General features: G+C 43.4%; 1 protein-coding gene and 1 long non-coding RNA gene across 2 annotated transcripts in view; one reads left to right on the forward strand and one right to left on the reverse strand.

The window, feature by feature from the left end:
- hivep2a (HIVEP zinc finger 2a) overlaps positions 1–15,589 on the reverse strand; it is an 85,276-nt gene extending 69,687 nt beyond the window's left edge. The window contains exons 1-2 of the mRNA XM_028039632.1: positions 15,154–15,589; positions 5,924–5,963 (exon numbers count right to left, since the gene is read on the reverse strand). The gene's annotated coding sequence lies outside the window, so the exon portion shown is untranslated. The remainder of the gene's footprint in view (positions 1–5,923; positions 5,964–15,153) is intronic.
- Positions 506–17,911, forward strand: LOC114158291 (uncharacterized). Its single transcript, XR_003598381.1, has 3 exons — positions 506–1,066; positions 10,151–10,154; positions 17,899–17,911. It is a non-coding gene; the product is annotated as an uncharacterized LOC114158291 (long non-coding RNA).
- Positions 17,912–20,137: the final 2,226 nt, after the last annotated feature.

Consider the following 20,137-nt stretch of genomic DNA (forward strand, 5'->3'; position numbering starts at 1 on the left):
TAACATTAACTCATAGAACTACCATCAGCAGATTTATAAATGTAGACTTTCGGTCTTTTGAGGTTTTTTACTACATTTTTATTTGACAGATTCAGGGGCTACTCACCAGCTCCGACCGTGGAAAGTGTCGCGTCGAATGACGTAAGCTTCTTCTTCTTCTTCTCTAATGTTTTGTCGGGTTCAATCCGTAATTTATTATTATTACTACTAATACAAATATTAAACATTTTCATATGGTACAAACACAGATTTTCATATAATCATATGAGCAAATCCATCCGTATTTTTCTTTTTAATTTTTTTAATTAAAAATAAGATTAGGGCCAACCCTAACTTCTTCTTATCATTATTAATGGATTGCAAGCAACTTCGGATGTACATACAGCCACCTAGTGGAAGGCTATGAGGTTGGACAACTCATAACACTACATAACTCTAGAATATACCTTTTAATTTCATTGTATGCTTATATATATATATATATATATATATATATATATATATATATATATATATATATATATATATATAAATAAAATTGCACGACCGGAAGATAAAAACACGGCATGTATTGAGAGAACACGTCTTGTAAAGATCCAATAAAATTAACCAAGTATGTTAAATTTTGGCATTTATTTTGAGTGAATTATTGGAAAAAATCCAAAGAAATAAAAGGCATATTGGAAATATAGGTCTTTAAAAAAGCGAACAAAAATAAACAAAAAACTCCGGTTTTAGATTTTAGTGAGTTGTTTTTAAATACTGTAACGATTGTTACAATACCTAATTAAAATCTTATGACGGATACGTTTGGCTTTTGTATTTTTAGTAAATTCTTAATATCCTGTTCAAATTCGCAGATAAATTATAAATAAAGGTTTTTAAAAAAAAGGTTAAAAAAAAAGGTTCTATTAGCGACAAGCGGCTGTTATCACCGATAGAATGGTTGATAACGGTTGATAACAGCCTGCTAGCAGGTAGAGCAGGGACCAACTGAGGCCATTCAATGGGGCTGATAACCACTGATAATCGCCATTCTATGGGATGATAACATCCGAAGCGGGTGGTCACAGAATCTTTTGTTTTTTTTGCTCCAGTTCCAAGATTATAGTTTCTGTTATTTGAAAGTGCAATGAGAGGAAAGTAGGTAACGAGAGGGAAGACAAAGGTCACCAGGCCGGGAATCGAACCTGCGACGGCCGTGCAGAGGACTGAGGCCTCCTGATGTGGGTTGTGCTCCACCGCTGCTCCACCACAACATCCCATAATCTGCTTCATTTTAACGGTTTGGAGGCGACAGGAGGAGGGTGCAGATTTATATTTCATACTTCAAAGTTAAACTTATTGATTAATCAGAGTAATCACAGTGTGATTAATCTGATTACATTTTTTAATTGATGGACAGCGTTAATAAAAACCTTAAAAAGTTACATTTTAAACATGAAAACCTAAAACCGTCCTGCATCAGTCATCTCTGCTTCACAGCAGATTTATTTCCACCGTCTGAAGGCGCTAACGCCGTTAGCATGTGCTAATCCCATCTCCCTTGACTGACAGGAAGCACGAGATGCTAGCCAGCTGCGCTAGCCTTAAGATTTAATGCTCTGAGAGTGAGCTAGCGTGGAGCTAATCGCTCCTAAAGCTCTGCATCTGGGGTTAGCTAGCTAATCCGAGCGACTGCAGGAACAACCTCAATCCGACGTTTTCACAAATATGTCAAACGCAGAAAGTGCATCGTGGGATTAAGATTAAACTGCTGCAGAGAGAAGAGATTTCAGGAGCAGCTGGAGCATTTAGCTGCGGCTAACAGCAGTGCTGAGGTAAACGTCAGGCTTTTATGTAAGAAACTGAGAGACGTCGAGTTTCTCTGACTCTCCAGCAGCTTCCTGTGTGAAGACAGGAAATTATGTCATGCTGGTCGGGTCAGAAATATCTGAGTAGCGATTATCTCTGAGTGCTTCACATCCAGGCACCTGCTGCTCTCTTTCTTCCTCTCCATCCCCAAAAATCACAGGCTTCAAACCAACCCGTCCTCCTCTTCCTCCTCCTCCTTCCGTCCCTCATGTTTACAGAGGAAGGGCAGGAAGCCACGGGGCGACATGCCACCTGTTCCCCGACGGGACGGGAGGAAGAGGAAGGCCGCGAGAGACGAAGGAGCCGCAAGTCGAAACATGAGAGCAAAACGGATCTGGAGCGAGAAGTTAAGAGACTAAAACCAGGAGCAGGAAAAGAACTGGGAATGATGGGAAGAATGGGAAACACTGGGATTTATAAAACATGACAGAACAATAAACACAGAAAATAAAGAAGAGAAAAAGGTTTCTACACCTTCAAACCTCAACTCTCATTACAACAATAATCACTTTTCTGCTTTTATGCTGTTTCTGATTCGGCATCATCTGCCAAACGTCAAATTATTTTGGAAAAAGATCAAAGACGAGTTGCTAAGAAATGGATATTTTTCATCACTGATCCAGAAGAAAAGCATCTAATTTTAAAATTCCCAGTTATAGGAACACGAGTCTTTCTTTCTAAACACTCGCTACGTTTAATCGTTTAAATAAAAGCTGATTTAATCTCTACTAAGGTTTGTTTTATTTAACATTTTCCATTTTGAGAAAATTATCAACCTGATTAAAAATAAAAACTCTCCATTTATATCACCACCTATGGATGGATAACATCTGTACTGAACTGCAGTTGGGGCCAAACACACTCAGCCTAAGGGCCACAAACGGCCCCCGGGCCATACTTTGAACATCAAAACCTCAGTTAGTTTTAGATCATCATTGATTTTAGTCCATATTTGAACTTTTCTTCATTATTCCTCTGTAACGCAGCGTTTCTGTTTTCGTCATTGAAATGCTTTGAGCTGAAAAGAGCGGCTCTGATCAAAAAGACTGAAGATATGGAGGCCAAGAACTGACCCCTGAGGGACACCGTACGTTACCAAACCAACCTGAGAGACACTGACACTGAAATGAGACTCAAGTCCATGACTGGAGTTCAGTCCTGACGTCTGAAAACAGAAAAACGACGGAAAGACTGAAACCAGAAACTGGAGAAAAATGTTAAAGTCAAAACAAAAGTTTAAAGACCCTGAAAAAGCCACAAGAACGACCAACGAAGATTTAAACGGATCTAAAGTCGGACTGTTCTGGGAAAATGGTAGAAAAAATGAAGATCTTCTCATGCAGCCAGAGAGTCAGAGGTCTGACACATGAGCAGACTAATGCATGTGCAAATGCAGAAATGCACACACTCATCCACAGCTTCACCTCGCATGCACACCTACAGAGCATGAGCAGGAAGTGAGCAGGAAGTGAACAGGAAGTGAGCAGGCTGCAGCAGCAAGGAGGTTATTTGCATGAGGAATGATGCAGAAGCAAAACCAAAACTCTTTATTGCACCGCACTGTACTCAGAACCACGATGCACACACCCCCCCCCCCCCACACACACACACAGAGTGACACCCCCACACACACACACACCCACACACACACACACACACTCTGCTTTCCATCCCATTTGAATGCACAAACAAAGAGCCAGTGGACTCTGGTGGCTTAGAGGAAACGGGAACCAAACTAACTGCTGCTGTTTCGGCAACATTCACATCCCTCAGTGCTATTCAAAGTCTGCTGCTCTGTTATCTCACTCCGTGACTGAACACACACTCACACACACACACACACACACACACACACACGCTCCTCTTCATCAGTACTTCAGATCATAATTCCCGGTTTTATGCCTTGCACTCACTCTTCATGCGATGCTGTCAAGGGCGCAGCGTGCACCGCTTGTACCAAGCTGTGGTCGCCATGGCAACAGGACACACACACTTCCTCTTCACCTCAAGGCTTTTTTCTGCCGTCTCCGTCAGAGCGAACGCGTGTCTGCTGCCAGAGGAAGCGAGCGTGTGAATGTTCCCATTTCCCTGTCCGCCCGTTAACCCAGCAGAGACCCGTCTAATTATTTTGTTCGCACCACTTTTGTTTTGTGTTCAGCGGACCAACAGCGGTTACCATGGCAGCCGCGTCTCCATCTGCTTCTTATGTTTTTCCCGTTTCATTCCGATTATTTATTTAACGGGTTCGGAGTTGTTCTGAGCTGTTTATGATCCAGAAAACAGCATCTTGATGTTCAGCCCCATTTCTAGAGTTTACTGCCAAAACAGCGCTGCTTTTTACTGCAGCTTTGGTTCTTTGTGGTCGGATAACTACATAGTTGAACAATTTGTCTCGTATTGAAGTTTGGGTCAGTCTGAATACAGAGTACAGTTTGAACTGAAGACCCTCGCTCTGTTTAACATCGCCTGGTTTGAGCAGGATAAAACTAAAAGTCCCATAAGCAGCAGAACCTGACAGGTTTCACTTCTGGTTGATTTTCCGCCTGATAGTCCAGGAGACTCGGTTCGATTGAGGTCCAAACCAACCAAATCCTTTGAGCAACCTGTTCCCCTCCTGGCCTGTGGGGGCGCTGCACCGACAACCACTGAAGGAAACGACACAAAAACCTCTGAAGACACTGAGAGCAACTTCCTTCTTCACCAGATGGAAACAAGATGGAGGCGTCAGATTTTAGTGTTGGAGGATTTTTCTTTAGTCTTTGGCTGAAGACCAGGAGCCATTTCTGCTGCTAGCGCTAGGCTAGCACGTTAGCTTTGGTTGGATTTACCCAGAATGCCCTGCGCTGTAGTCCACTGCCTGCTTTTGTAGCCGTCTCTGGTCCACTTGGCGTTCACATTCAAACCAAACCCAGACCGAGGTTTGGAGGACCAGAGGTGAGAGGTCAGAGGTCAGTTAGAGTTCACACCTCACCAACTGAACCGGTTAAACAGCAGGGTCAGATTATCTTTATGAGTTATTATTATTACCAGAGACGTAGCACTGCGTTAAAATACTTTAAAGTTAAAAGTATCGACTTAACGTCTAAATGACGTCATCAGGCAGAAAACTAAACAATTTATGAGCAAAAGACTGAAATGAAAAGAAAACATACAAACAAATAACAAGATTCCAAAATCACCAGTTTTAAGCAGAAGAAAAACTTTTCCAAATGAAATCTCTGACCAAAACGTAGAAATATAATCATTAATAACTGAGAGCAGAGTAATAAATGTCTGACATCCTACCGTTTTAAATATTATTCAATAGTTTTCAAATTTACCCCAAAAATTTATTTTTAGATTAAAATTATGGAAAGAAAAATAATTTCACCACTTTAATGCAGATAAACAAAATAAGCAGCTGGAGGTTTTCCCATCACTTTCTGTAACAGGAATCATCCAGATGTTTTCCACATCAGGAAAGTTTTTCTAGCATCTCAGCCAGGAACCCGGCGGGAACACCGGGGGCCGGAGCGTTGCAGCGCGGACTGCTGGAGCACCGGGGCCCGAAGTGCCGGGGGCCAAAGCGCCGGGGCCCGAAGAACCGGAGCCCAGAGCGCCAGGGGCCGAACCGCCAGGGGCCCGAGGCCCCGGTGACCGGCTCCTTAAAGGATTCAGAGCATGGCTGGGAAAACTTTCCATCTTAGAGGGAAGGTTTGTCATTTACACGTTCAGCTGTGGTCACACCTCTGATAACGAAGCCAGGCGGTTGTCAAGGCAACCAGCCAGGAGAAAACAAGCGAGCGGTTAAATAAACGCCTCGTCTGACTAAAGCATCTGCCATTTTAAATCCCAGTCATGGCTGTTGGTAAAGCTCCTGTAACATTCTCTCTCCTGGCGAATCGTGGCATCATTTCTCAGATTTAATCCAACTGTGGGTTTGAAATAGAGAGCAGATTTTATCCTGGGCATTCAGAGAAAACAAAACCCTGCTGACGTCTGGATCAGCTGATTCTGGCTCCCAGAACGTCCCAAAGAACCAGAAGGACGAGCAGCCAGCAGGTCTTCCTGCTGTGACTGAGGATCTTACCTTCAGCAGCCGTTTTGTCCTGCAGCTCAAACATCCGAGTCTGAAAACAGAAAGAAACAAAGTTAGCAGGTTGTCCAAACAGTCACAATGATTAGTACATTTAGTTACTGAGCGTTAAATGGTAAAGAGCTAAATGGAAACTGGCTCCACTGTTAGCATAAGAGTGTTTCACCACAATCTGTCTCAGAGCTACAGATGCTCTTCATGCGACTCGTTTTAATCTAGTAAATTAGTTTGAGATGAGCGGCAGAGAAAAAGCCACAGATGAGGAATAAGGTTGGTCTGTGGCTGCCAGGGCCGGCCTGAGGCAGAAGCAGACTTTGCGGCTGCACAGTTTGAACTCAACCAGAAAAGCATCAAAGTTTAAAGAATTTCATTTCCACTCAACAGATCAGTGAGAATTAATAACAATATGAATCATAACATTTTAATTCAACGCTGGGTTTCTATCCATCCATCCATCCATTTTCTGTTCACCCTTGTCCCTAATGGGGTCGGGAGGGTTGCTGGTGCCTATCTCCAGCTACGTTCCGGGCGAGAGGCGGGGTACACCCTGGACAGGTCGCCAGTCTGTCGCAGGGCCGCTGGGTTTCTAATTAACTGTAAAACAAGTTGATCCAGAACGAACCGTGTGAAACGGGCCCCAGCAGAACTCAGCCCAGGGCCCCAGAGCCCCTGGGGCCGCCTCTGCATGACCATTAAAAACACAATTATTATTTATGTTTATTTGGCCCAGGTGATAAAAATCTGAAATCACATCTTCAGTGTTTGATGTTGTGTGGGTGACCTCTGACCCCGTCGTCTGCAGCAGATGGAGGGATTCAGTTTCTCTTCCTGAGACTCGTTTTCTGTTTCCGTTTGTTTTGCTCGTTTTTCATCCTTTGAAGTTTTCTGTCTGTTTTCTTGTTGGGAATAAATGGAAATGAAGAAACTCCAAACCTTCAGGTTTTCACTTCCTCGTGACCAAAAGAGTTTTTCACTTATGAACATGAAATGATCCAGAGACACAAACATGCAACATTTCAGTTCTGTGTCAAAGCAAAACCTGTGAGTGAAAATGAGAGTTCAGACTCGGCAGCAGTTCTGGATCAGGTTTCATATTCGTGGGTTGCATCGATTCGTAGTTTTCATTTTCAGTGTCGGCACCAAATAGCGGCTGCAGATTCTCAGTGAGTCACTGGAGGCTGCTGCTGGCGGCGCAGCATCAGGAAACTTTGTTCAGTTATGAGTTATGATATCAGATATGTAACAGGTTGGAGCAAACGGACAGAGAAACGTCCGGAAACAGAAAAACGTCCAGAAAGAGAAAAACGTCCCGGAAACAGCGAAACGTCCCGGAAACAGAAAAACGTCCCGGAAACAGAGAAACGTCCGGAAACAAAAAAACGTCCGGAAACAGAGAAACGTCCGGAAACAAAAAAACGTCCGGAAACAGAGAAACGTCCGGAAACAGAAAAATGTCCCGGAAACAGAGAAACGTCCGGAAACAAAAAAACGTCCGGAAACAGAGAAACGTCCGGAAACAGAAAAACGTCCAGAAAGAGAAAAACGTCCCGGAAACAGCGAAACGTCCCGGAAACAGAAAAACGTCCCGGAAACAGAGAAACGTCCGGAAACAAAAAAACGTCCGGAAACAGAGAAACGTCCGGAAACAGAGAAACGTCCGGAAACAAAAAAACGTCCGGAAACAAAAAAACGTCCGGAAACAGAGAAACGTCCGGAAACAAAAAAACGTCCGGAAACAGAGAAACGTCCGGAAACAGAAAAATGTCCCGGAAACAGAGAAACGTCCGGAAACAAAAAAACGCCCGGAAACAGAAAAACGTCCCGGAAACAAAGAAACGTCCGGAAACAGAAAAACGTCCCGGAAACAGAAAAACGTCCCGGAAACAGAAAAACGTCCCGGAAACAGAAAAACGTCCCGGAAACAGAAAAACGTCCCGGAAACAGAAAAACGTCCCGGAAACAGAGAAACGTCCGGAAACAGAAAAACGTCCCGGAAACAGAAAAACGACCCGGAAACAGAAAAACGACCCGGAAACAGAAAAACGTCCGGAAACAGAGAAACGTCCCGGAAACAGAGAAACGTCCCGGAAACAGAGAAACGTCCAGAAACAGAGAAACGTCCCGGAAACAGAGAAACGTCCAGAAACAGAGAAACGTCCCGGAAACAGAGAAACGTCCCGGAAACAGAGAAACGTCCAGAAACAGAGAAACGTCCCGGAAACAGAGAAACGTCCCGGAAACAGAGAAACGTCCCGGAAACAGAGAAACGTCCAGAAACAGAGAAACGTCCCGGAAACAGAAAAACGACCCGGAAACAGAGAAACGTCCAGAAACAGAGAAACGTCCCGGAAACAGAGAAACGTCCCGGAAACAGAGAAACGTCCCGGAAACAGAGAAACGTCCAGAAACAGAGAAACGTCCCGGAAACAGAGAAACGTCCCGGAAACAGAGAAACGTCCCGGAAACAGAGAAACGTCCAGAAACAGAGAAACGTCCCGGAAACAGAGAAACGTCCCGGAAACAGAGAAACGTCCCGGAAACAGAGAAACGTCCAGAAACAGAGAAACGTCCCGGAAACAGAAAAACGACCCGGAAACAGAAAAACGACCCGGAAACAGAAAAACGTCCGGAAACAGAGAAACGTCCCGGAAACAGAAAAACGACCCGGAAACAGAAAAACGTCCGGAAACAGAGAAACGTCCCGGAAACAGAGAAACGACCCGGAAACAGAAAAACGTCCGGAAACAGAAAAACGTCCCTACAGCTGGATGGCTGAGCCATAGACCAACAGGCAGCAGAGAAAAAGTTTGGGAAGCTGAGGAACGGAGTGGTTTGGGTTTCTGAAGATGATCCGGTCGTGACGCAGCGGAGCCTTAGTCAGCATCCTGCAGGAGGAAAACCCGGAGTCGGTTGAGTCATTTGGGATTTCCTGGTTACAAAACTCTGAATTAGCTCCACCGTCTGAGGCAGGAAGCTGAACACAGAGGCTGAGAAACGAGGCCAGAAAAAGTTTCCTTCATTTTCTACACCTTCATCATCCTCAGCTCATGTTTCCTGCGTCCAGCCTGATCTTCTTCCCTCCTGCAGGAGAACCTGGGCGGACGGACCCGGAGGAACCACTCCGCCTGGCTTCAGCTGGGCTGGGTTCGCTCCCAGTTTGTTCTCAGTTCGTTCCCAGTTTGCTCCGGGTTTCGCTCCCAGTTTGCTCCTACTCCGCTCCCAGTTCTTTCCCAGTTCGTTCCCAGTTTGCTCCGGGTTTCACTCCCTGTTTGCTCCTAGTTCGCTCCCAGTTCGTTCCCAGTTCGCTCCCAGTTCGTTCCCAGTTTGCTCCGGGTTTCGCTCCCAGTTTGCTCCCAGTTTGCTCCCAGTTCGTTCCCAGTTTGCTCCCAGTTCGTTCCCAGTTTGCTCCCAGTTCGTTCCCAGTTTGCTCCCAGTTCGTTCCCAGTTTGCTCCGGGTTTCGCTCCCAGTTTGCTCCCAGTTTGCTCCTAGTTCGCTCCCAGTTCGTTCCCAGTTTGCTCCGGGTTTCGCTCCCAGTTTGCTCCCAGTTTGCTCCCAGTTCGCTCCCAGTTTGCTCCGGGTTTCGCTCCCAGTTTGCTCCCAGTTTGCTCCTAGTTCGCTCCCAGTTTGCTCCCAGTTCGTTCCCAGTTTGCTCCCAGTTCGTTCCCAGTTTGCTCCGGGTTTCGCTCCCAGTTTGCTCCCAGTTTGCTCCTAGTTCGCTCCCAGTTTGCTCCCAGTTCGTTCCCAGTTTGCTCCGGGTTTCGCTCCCAGTTTGCTCCCAGTTTGCTCCTAGTTCGCTCCCAGTTTGCTCCTAGTTCGCTCCCAGTTTGCTCCCAGTTCGTTCCCAGTTTGCTCCGGGTTTCGCTCCCAGTTTGCTCCCAGTTTGCTCCTAGTTCGCTCCCAGTTTGCTCCCAGTTCGTTCCCAGTTTGCTCCCAGTTTGCTCCTAGTTCGCTCACAGTTCGCTCCCAGTTTGCTCCCAGTTCATTCCCAGTTTGCTCCCCAGTTCGTTCCCAGTTTGCTCTGGGTTAAATGGAAGCAGCTGAATCCAGATGTTTGCGGCGCTGCAGGTTCTCTCTGCAAACGCCGGCGCTGTTTGTCCGGACGACCCACCCCGAGGAGTCTGGACCGCTGCCATGGCAACAAACTGGGCGGACTGGGCAGACTGGGACAACGTCTCACCTGTGTTTGACTTAAACACCCAAAGCAACAAATCAAATAAGAGCATCGTTCCAGTCGGCCATGTTGGAGGACAGCAGCTGAATATCCAGATGAAAACGGTTTGAGCTCATATTTATTCTCAGTGAGTTTCCTCAGTTTGTTCTGTGGAAAATAATTTTCTTCTCTAATTTGCATCAACATAACTGAGATTGGCAGAAAATCTGGTGAGGTTTTATATTTTGGGATTATTTTAATTACTTTAAACCTAAATAAAGAAAAATCTGTCACTTCGTTTCCTTGTGTTATTAATCTCATTTTTTGCTATTTAATTTTCATATTTTTATTTCTGGTTTTGTTTTCTATTCAAACATTTTTCATTTATGTGACAGAAAACATCAAAGTTTTGATTCATATTTTTTACGTCTTTACACAACAAAGAGAATCAAAATGTAACTTCAGCATTTTCCCTAAAACCAAAACAAATACAGATTTAATAACATTTAGAAGATTAAATGGAGAAAATGAAACTGGAAAAATAAGATAATAAATATCAGGACAGAGGAAAAGCTGGTTGCTCTTTGGTGAAGAAGTTGCTGGATTTATTGCTGGTCACCGTTTTGCTGCTGATTTGTCATAAGTTGGTTTTGAATTTTAAAAAGTTGCTACATTTATTATAAGTAACTTTTTCATATAAAAAAGTCAAACTTGTCGCAAATCACTCTTTATTTTTTTTAAAAGTAGCTAGCTGTATCGCTAGCCACTTGCTGATTTGTCATTAGTTTGTTTTTAGATTTGAAAAGTTGCTACATTTGTTGCTGGTTGTTTTTTGACTTTAAAAAAGTCACTAAGTTTGTTGTTAATTGTTTTTGATGTTTAAGAAACTTCCTAGTTTTGTCACTTTTCTAAAAAAAGTTGCTACAAATGTTGCTAGTTGCGTTTTGGTAAAGAAGTCACTATAGCAGCCGCTGCACACCTGGCCACGCCCCTCACTGCTCTTGGCTCCGCCCACTTTGGTGGCACTGTGGGCGGAGCTTAAGCTTCCACAGGTTTTACACAAAGGTTTGGGGATTTAGCTTCATCTTTAAAACTCGACATGTTGGCAGCAGCAGCGTTCAGGCTGAAAGACGAGTCTGACGGTCAAACTCTGGACCTGAACAGAACCGGCCCGGATCCCAAACAGAACCGACCCAGATCCACACCTGATTACCGTCATCAGGCCTGCTGGCAGCTCCGCCTGCGGGGACCCTCCGCCGTAGAGGAGCTGGATGTAAACGCCAGCAGGAAGCGACGCAGAAACCGGCGGCGCTTCCTGCTGAGGAGAATTTTATCAGAGCAGACAAACCATAAATCACGCAAATGGAAATGACTGAGGTTGTTTTGATTTATCATGAGATTAATCGATTTATCGCCTTTTGCGACAGGATCAAGACGTTCCGTCTATACTGAGCGTCTGACGATGATCGACGCCCCCTGGTGGCGTGGAGGACAAACGTTTTTGGAGTTTGTAGCGTTTTCGTTTTTTTCTGTTTCTGATTTTCTGTTGCATTGTTGTTGTTTTGTCATTTGGAGTTTGCAGCATGTTTGCACCTGCAGGCCACCGTAGTTTCCAGCAAAATCAGAAAATATAAACAAAGTTTAATTTTTAATTTATTGCTGAGGTTAAGTGTGAAGATCTGGGAAATACTCAAAATAACATTCAAAGCAAAGCAAACACCGCAGCAGAAATTATTTGGACATAATTTGGTCCAGATCCAGACCGGAATGTGAGGCAGAGCCGGGATAACCAGAACCAGAACCAGAGGAATTCTGCTGAAGTGATCCGAATCAAATCCACGTTTTCCCCTCTGATAATCTCTCCATATTTATTGATTATTTATTTATTTATTCAGGAATTAAAGGATAGCAATCATTTTGTGTCTGAACCTTTGACCTCTGAGGACGAAACGTTTTCCTTCACTAAAAAAAACAACTGATCCAACTTGAAGAAATGAGTTAATTTGTCTAAATAAATCAAATTATGTTTCTGTGAATATGTTGGGTTTGTAAAGTTATTGAGTTAAAAAATATAAATAAGTTGAGTTTGACAACTTAGTTAAATGAATGTTTTAAAGTTGTTTCAGGTCTCAGCAGTAGGAGACTACACTGTAAAACATTAACAGCTAAAATTTGGTTTATTTAACTTCAGAGAAAAACAAAGTGGGAGTTCAGTTTTCATCGTTTCATTCTGACATTTATAAATGTAACAAACTAAACACTGAATACACACAATAAATATTTAGTTTATAAACTAAATATTTAGTTTACTAGCTAGTAACATTTAACTAGTACATAGTATTTACTACTAGCTAAATATTTAGTAACCAAATATTTTAAAGTGAATATTTAATTTCAAAAATAAATGTTAAGTTTGGAAAATAAATATTTTTATTTAGCTTACTAAGAAAATATTTAGGTTGCTAGATTCATATTTAGTTAGTAAACTAAATATTTATTTTGGAAAATATATATTTTGTTAGCTCAATAAATATTCAATTTTGAGCTAAATATTTAGTTTGAACACTAAATATTTTGTTAGACAACTAAATCTTTATCCAAATATTTATCTTGTGGACTAAACATTTAATTTGAAAGTTCAATGTTTAGTCTGTAAACTAAATATCCAGCATTTTGTTTGGAATGTATGAATAACATGGTGAAAACTTTATGTCAGGCGAAATAAACTAAATGATCGCATCATTTAGTTTTTATTGTGTAACTTCGCAGCAGCGGTCGCTGCTCGCAGCCTCCCCGGCCGGGGCCCCTCTCTGTACGGCAACACGTCATGGAACATTCCCGGAACCAGCCAGCACACCACCCACCGTCCCTCCTGCCTCTCTCTCTCTCTCTCTCACGCACACACACACACACACACACACACGCACCCCCACACACGCACACACACACACACACGCACGCATGTCTGCATGCTCAGGAGGGAGGAAGGCGCGATGAGAGGAGATAAAGTTCCTCCCATCGGCAGGAGAAACTCCCGCAGCAACTGGAGCCGCGGCGGAGCGGGAAGCAGCTGCAGCTGCTGGAGAATCTGAGGAATGTCACTTTGATGTGAAACGAGGAAATACCGAGCAGAGAGCGGCGGGGTCAGCCTGCAGCCCGGACTCCTCACAGTCAAACTGAAACTCACTGAAGCTGCTCTGCGATTCACAGCTTCCTCTTAAAGCGACAGTTCCCTCTTTCTACGGCAGAACCGCCTCGAACCTGAACGGACCGGGCTCAGTTTATACTACAGACACATTCATCTGGGGTTAAAGCGCCTTGCCCAGGGGCACATCGGCAGGAGACAGGAGGAACTGAACCTCCTGCCACTGAGGCACAGGAAAACAACTCAGATCATTTGTCTTTAAAACGAATAAAATGTAATTTTATTAATCAGGTTCAGTTTTAAAACCACATGAATCAGACGAGTCAAACCCAAAACTAACCTCCACCTCCAAAAAACAAACTGTTCATCAGAATTCACTGCTAGCTCAAAAGCTAGCTGTGCTAACCCTAAATCACTGACCAGAACCACTGGTTCTGCTAACACTATGCCAGCACAATACTTAGCGAAGCTAACGCTAACATGCTATAGCAGCACAATACTTAGCAAAGCTAACGCTAACATGCTATAGCAGCACAATAACAGAAGCTAAAGCTACCAAACAGCTGGAAAATCTTTATTCCGTTTATAGAAATACAAAATAATAAAAATGATTTCACCCACTGGGTCAGAACCGGGTTCAGCTGAAAATATGTAAATATTTTAAAAACATCAAAAACATAACCTCTATTTATATGAGAACATCAAACATAAATTTAAAGCTCCAAACGCCACAAACCATAACAGAATCAGATTATTCTGATCTGTGATCAGCTCAACAAATAAACTGAATACATTCAGACAAACGCATCGTTTTCTGGCTCAAGAAACCCTGGAGGTCAAAGGTCAGCTGCGGGTCATTTTAATTTTCCACCGTTTCAGATTCTTCTGGATCGTCTGAAATTGATTTTCACAGCAGTTTATTCATAATGTTGAACATAAAAGCATTAAAAGGTTTTAATTCTGTTATTGACGTTTCTTTCTGCTTTCTGAGGTTCTGATCGGGTCCAGACATCAGAACCAGAGTCATCAATAAAAATCAGTTTTCAATCAGATTTCTTCACTAATCACTGAACGTGAAGTTTAAATATTCAGCCACAAGCTGAGATCCTGAACCTGGGAAGGTCATGAACTTTGAACTTTGAACCTGAAATTAATGTTACTTTAGTTTGTTTGCACTCAAAATGTTAACATTTTTAAGTCAGAATAAGGAATTTAAACATTGTAATAAAAACATAAACACTGAAACTGTTTCACCAGGTTTTGATCTACAGGGTCAAAGGTCAAAGGTCGCAGACGAAGCAAAGAAATCTGGTTCAGTTCCTGAAATGGACCAGCAGGAATCACTGGAGTCAATTGGGAAATAAACTGGAATATTAATAAAGTCAAACTGATGTCAGAGGTCAGAGGTCAAACTCAGGACCTAAAGGTTCTGATAGCTTCAGTATCAGTCATGGCTTTTTGCACTTTTCCATATCTCCAGGATTCGTTTGTGGCGTGTTCTGATTTCTGCTGGCTGAACTGTTTAGTGTGGCTGGACAGTTTTCCCCAGGAAACAGCGGAGTGGCCCTTTAAAGCAGACAGGCTTCAATCAGACACCAACTTCAACAGCGCGACTAAAATCACACCTTTCACTTTTCAAAGCTTGACCTCCTCCAGCATGACCTCTGCCCCCCCCCCCCCCCCCGAACCCCCCACCACCCCCCTGCTGCCGCCAAGCCGCTTTGGCTGCTGTGAATTCCTCAGGATGTTACGCAACCCGGGTAATCTGCATGCAGTGAAACGCTGCCCAGGGTATTCCCCCTGCACAGCGCTGCCCTTCCAGGCTAAACTGGTCAGAAAGCGGCGCGGATCGGCTGGCATGGCGCACAAACAGCCGCTCTGCCTCCGCGTTGTGCGTAAAACCCGTCCGGGCAGGTTTGGTTGCTTACCTTCAGCCTGCGCGGAATGACAACAGCAGCAGCCCGCTGACAGTGGAGCCGATCCCGGAACGAGCCCTGGCGGCTCTCCGACAGCAGAAGATGGCTGGTAAAAATCCACAGCGGGCGCAGAAAACAGCGGAGCCGCACAGGAGAGGCGAAGGTTCCGCGTAAAACCAAAGAAAAATGTCCGAAATCCGTTTTTAAAAGGTTTGGTTTCCGAGCAGAGCGGAGCTGCCGGAGCTGCTCTGCTGCAGACAGACACTCAGTGATCTGGCTGTGTTGTGAGCCTCTAGCTGTGTGTGTGTGTGAGTGTGTGTGTGTGTGTCGGGGCGAAATCAGGAGACACACACGCACACACTCTGCTCACACGGGGGTTATTCCAAGCGCCACTTCCCAGAATAGCAGCAGAGAGAGGAGAGAGAGACGGAGCTGCGGACCGAGAGAGCGAGGGGGGGGGGGCGTGCACATGCGCTTGCATGGCCGTGTGTGTGTCTGAGTGTGTGTTTGTGACGTCATCGGATCCCCCAACGCGCAACCAGGGCAGAGGGAGGGGAGGAGGGGCAGTGGCCGAGGAGGAGGCTCTGCCTGCCGGCGCAGAGAGCAGGATTCCCCGGTCACCTCCGGAGGCCGAGCCGCCGCTTCCCGGTTCTTCCCTCCAGCTGCTGCTTCACTCAGCATTAAACACGTTATCTAACAGTTTATGGTTTTAAAAAATAATACAGAAAACTATCATTCAGATCCATTATAGGGGAAGTTGAAATCCCATCTGCATCACTTGGTCAAATTCAGTTAGATTTTACATTTCAGATTATTTAAATATGAAAATACAGAAAAGATCATTACTAAAGAAGCTAGGCGCTATATCCAAGCATCAGTGGAAAGTTTAGTGGAAGGAAGACATGTATCAGAATATGCATAAATAGCTGTTGGAAGATTTTAAGCTTTAAGATAAGGGGAGATTCACAGGTTGAGTTACAGAAAAACAAAAACGGAGTTAAAAGGCAAATAAAATGGGATAAAATCTGGTTAAAAATCTGAATCAGCTGGAAACTGTAAGACCAGGATAAATTACATCCCTGAAAGCATCAGAATGAATGATAAAGAATCAGGATTATAATATGATCAGATGGTTTGATGAGTTTCTGACGTTTGGGTCAGAATTTGGTGTAACATGAAGTCATGACTCCACTAAGCAGCTTACTGCGGTTTTAAGGCTGGTGGTGGCAGCATCATGATGTGGGATATTACTGTCAGACACGTTGGGTCTCTTGGTGTCACCTGAGCCTCATCTGCACTCTGCTGGCAGGACGACGCTCCAAACCCCAAACCAAAACGGTTTGACATGTTGGTCCTGAAAAACTGAAGAAATGATTAATCCACATTCAGAGATGGATCACAATAATCTGGCTGCTAGCTTAATAACAATAATCTGGCTGCTAGCTTAATAACAATAATCTGGCTGCTAGCTTAATAACAATAATCTGGCTGCTCGCTTAATAACAATAATCTGGCTGCTAGTTTAATAACAATAATCTGGCTGCTAGCTTAATAACAATAATCTGGCTGCTAGCTTAATAACAATAATCTGGCTGCTATCTTAATAACAGTAATCTGGCTGCTAGTTTAATAACAATAATCTGGCTGCTATCTTAATAACAGTAATCTGGCTGCTAGCTTAATAACAATAATCTGGCTGCTCACTTAATAACAATAATCTGGCTGCTAGCTTAATAACAATAATCTGGCTGCTAGTTTAATAACAATAATCTGGCTGCTCACTTAATAACAATAATCTGGCTGCTAGCTTAATAACAATAATCTGGTTGCTAGTTTAATAACAATAATCTGGCTGCTAGCTTAATAACAATAATCTGGCTGCTCACTTAATAACAATAATCTGGCTGCTAGCTTAATAACAATAATCTGGCTGCTAGTTTAATAACAATAATCTGGCTGCTCACTTAATAACAATAATCTGGCTGCTAGCTTAATAACAATAATCTGGTTGCTAGTTTAATAACAACAATCTGGCTGCTCACTTAATAACAATAATCTGGCTGCTAGCTTAATAACAATAATCTGGTTGCTAGTTTAATAACAATAATCTGGCTGCTAGTTTAATAACAATAATCTGGCTGCTCACTTAATAACAATAATCTGGCTGCTAGCTTAATAACAATAATCTGGTTGCTAGTTTAATAACAATAATCTGGCTGCTAGCTTAAACAGCCTCTGTTTAGAGCAGTTCGGTCACTGGGTCAGTTTTATTTTCTCTATTTATTAAAACACGACCCGATTCTTGTCAGACTATTTATACTCAGATATTTGCTGATGTTGTGGTTATTTTTAAATCAGCTAAAGCTGCTGAGTAAGCATCTTGTGCTCTTTCTTCTGCTTTTTCAGAAGTTCAGCTGTTAGCAGTTTAAACTGCCTGCAGTGTTAGTGCTCACTTCTGCTAATATGCTAATAGCAGAGCTAATTTCTAGCAGAGCTAGCTTCCCCTAAATTAGTTTTTCCTGATAAATTTTATTTGTACTTTTCTGCTTGTAAACATTCAGTCCAACATCTGTCATGAAGTTTTATTTATCTCCTATTAAAAATTATTATTGCTTTAGCATTAGCTTCCACTAAATACCGTGTTAGCATAGCGCTTTATCGTTAGCAGAACTATTGTTTCTGATGACTGCTTTAGTGTTAGCGCAGCTAGCTGTTTAGTTAGGGTTACTACCTTGGGGTAAAAGTTTAAGTTGGCAGTTTGTGGCTGTAATTCACACTGAGTTGTTGAAAATGTTCATTAATGCAGAATAATTTGTGCTGTGATATGAAGCCCGAGTTTATTGTCCTGTTCTGCCTGGAAACAGATGATGCTCTGACCTGGAAGCCGTCCATCCCTCCTGCCTCTCGCTCAGACATCCGTCTGCTCTGTTTCTCTCTGAGCCGGTCAGCCGTAAGTGGATTAGCGTCCGCCGCCTCCCATAGGAGGATCACGGAGATGTGACCTCACCACGAGTGACCCTCGGCGTCCCCATAGCGACGCCGTGGCAACGCAACACCATGGCAACGGAGTGGAGCAACCTCTGATTCAACACTTTGCATCTGCTTTTCATGTTCCCGCCTGCAGTGGCTTCCTGGGAGCTGCAGAGATGAAAAATATGAATCATTAGAAAGTGATTTGATCTCCTGAACTGCTTCAAGAAAAATAAATCTTTAAGTGACTTACTCTGTAACGCTTCACTGAGCTGCTTTTCATTCCTTTATAACAACAGAGCCAGGGAAAAGCTAAACTGTTCATGTCTGTGAGCTTTATTTTGAAAGGTCATTTGTTCTGGTCTGGTTCAGATCTCTAATCTGTCTTACAAAACATGAGTTTTATTTTGAAGGGCCGGCTAGGTTAACTTAGTGCAGAACAGCTATGACATATTAAAGCTTTTATTTTGAAAAAAACATTGTATCTTTCCACAACTATTTTTGTTCTGATGTGGAACTTTACTTTGAAAAGCCAACATGCTCCAGTAGTAATGCTGAACTTGCTTTAGGACTTTTCTATTTATTAAGTATTTTATTTTGAAAGCTAGAAGGAAGACTTGCTCACTGGCAGGTTTAGGTTTTCACTCATGTCAACAAAACTAACAGGGTTAGGAAAGGAGATATATCAGCAGTCGCCTTAAAGAAGGGTCAAAGGTCATCTCCAAACCACCTAAAGTCCAGACAGGAAAACGTCCCAACGTCAGAGAAATTACTTCCCTCTCAGGCTCTACAGGCCTCAGTTAGCAGGTCAAAGGTGAAAGGTCATGACACTGAACCAATATGGCTGTTTTGGACAGTTGAAGGAGAAACTCCTGTTCTCTCTGGAAACAAGATGGCGGCCGCAGCTGATCAGGAACGCGGCCGTTATTCAAAGCCCTCTGACTCTTAAAGGAAGGTTTCTGTGAGGGAGGATTTGGTGGCCAGATTGAGCTTCTGACAGAGCAACTGGAGTTGCTGCAACTGGAGTTGCGCCTATCCCAGTTGGTGAGTCACAATCAGACGGGAACTCCTGATCCTCCCAGTTCACGGCTCACTGACGATGTACAGTAAAGAAAAACAAGCTGAACGAAGAACCTGCTGAGTGGCAGGAGGAGAGCAGTCTGTAGCAACACACACACACGCACACACACGCCTACATACACACACACACACACACATACACACAGCGTCGCCTCGAGCTTTTGTCCTACAGTCAAACTGTAACGCGGTTGCAGTTTTACAAGACAAAGCAGTGCTGTCTGATTACTAATGCTTACTCATTCAAACACACGCACGCACACACACACACACACACGCGTGACCGCGTCACACCTTAACTCCCACAGAGGGACAGGAAGCCGCTGGTTGACACACATTCCTGGACCCCGGCCCAGTCAGAGGACCTGCTGCAGGCTGTGATTCCTGCGTTAATCTGACCCGTTTTCAGGTGTGGTCCAGGTGTTACGTAAAGGTGTGAGGGCAAAGGTCAAATCGGATGACATAACAGCTGAAAGAGGAACATATGTGGGACAGTTCAGGATGAATGAAGAGAGGTGATCAAATTTTACCTCCTTATTGTTGCTGAAACATTATTTACCCTTTGAGAGTCGAATGAACCAGAACGTTCTGGTGGTTTGGGGTGAAACAGCGCCACCTACCGGCGGTCAGTATACTGACCTCATGATTTACCAGCAGCTCTACGGGCCATTGCTGCTAGTCACTGAAATAACATTATTTAGACAAAAATGTGGATTCATTTGTTCAAAATCATAGTTTCACCACATTATTCATTCATTTATTAATGTCACAGTTTCAAACTAAATATTTAATTAACAAGTTAAATCTTTAATTTAGCTAAATATTATCTAAATATTTATAAGCTAGATTTTTAGATAAATATTTACTTTGGAACTAAATATTTAGTTTCAGGCTAAATATTTAACTTGCTAACTATTTACCATTTACATATTTAGTTTCAGTCTAAATT

This window comes from Xiphophorus couchianus, chromosome 15 (genome assembly GCF_001444195.1).
Source record: "Xiphophorus couchianus chromosome 15, X_couchianus-1.0, whole genome shotgun sequence".
Classification (NCBI taxonomy): Eukaryota; Metazoa; Chordata; class Actinopteri; order Cyprinodontiformes; family Poeciliidae; genus Xiphophorus; species Xiphophorus couchianus.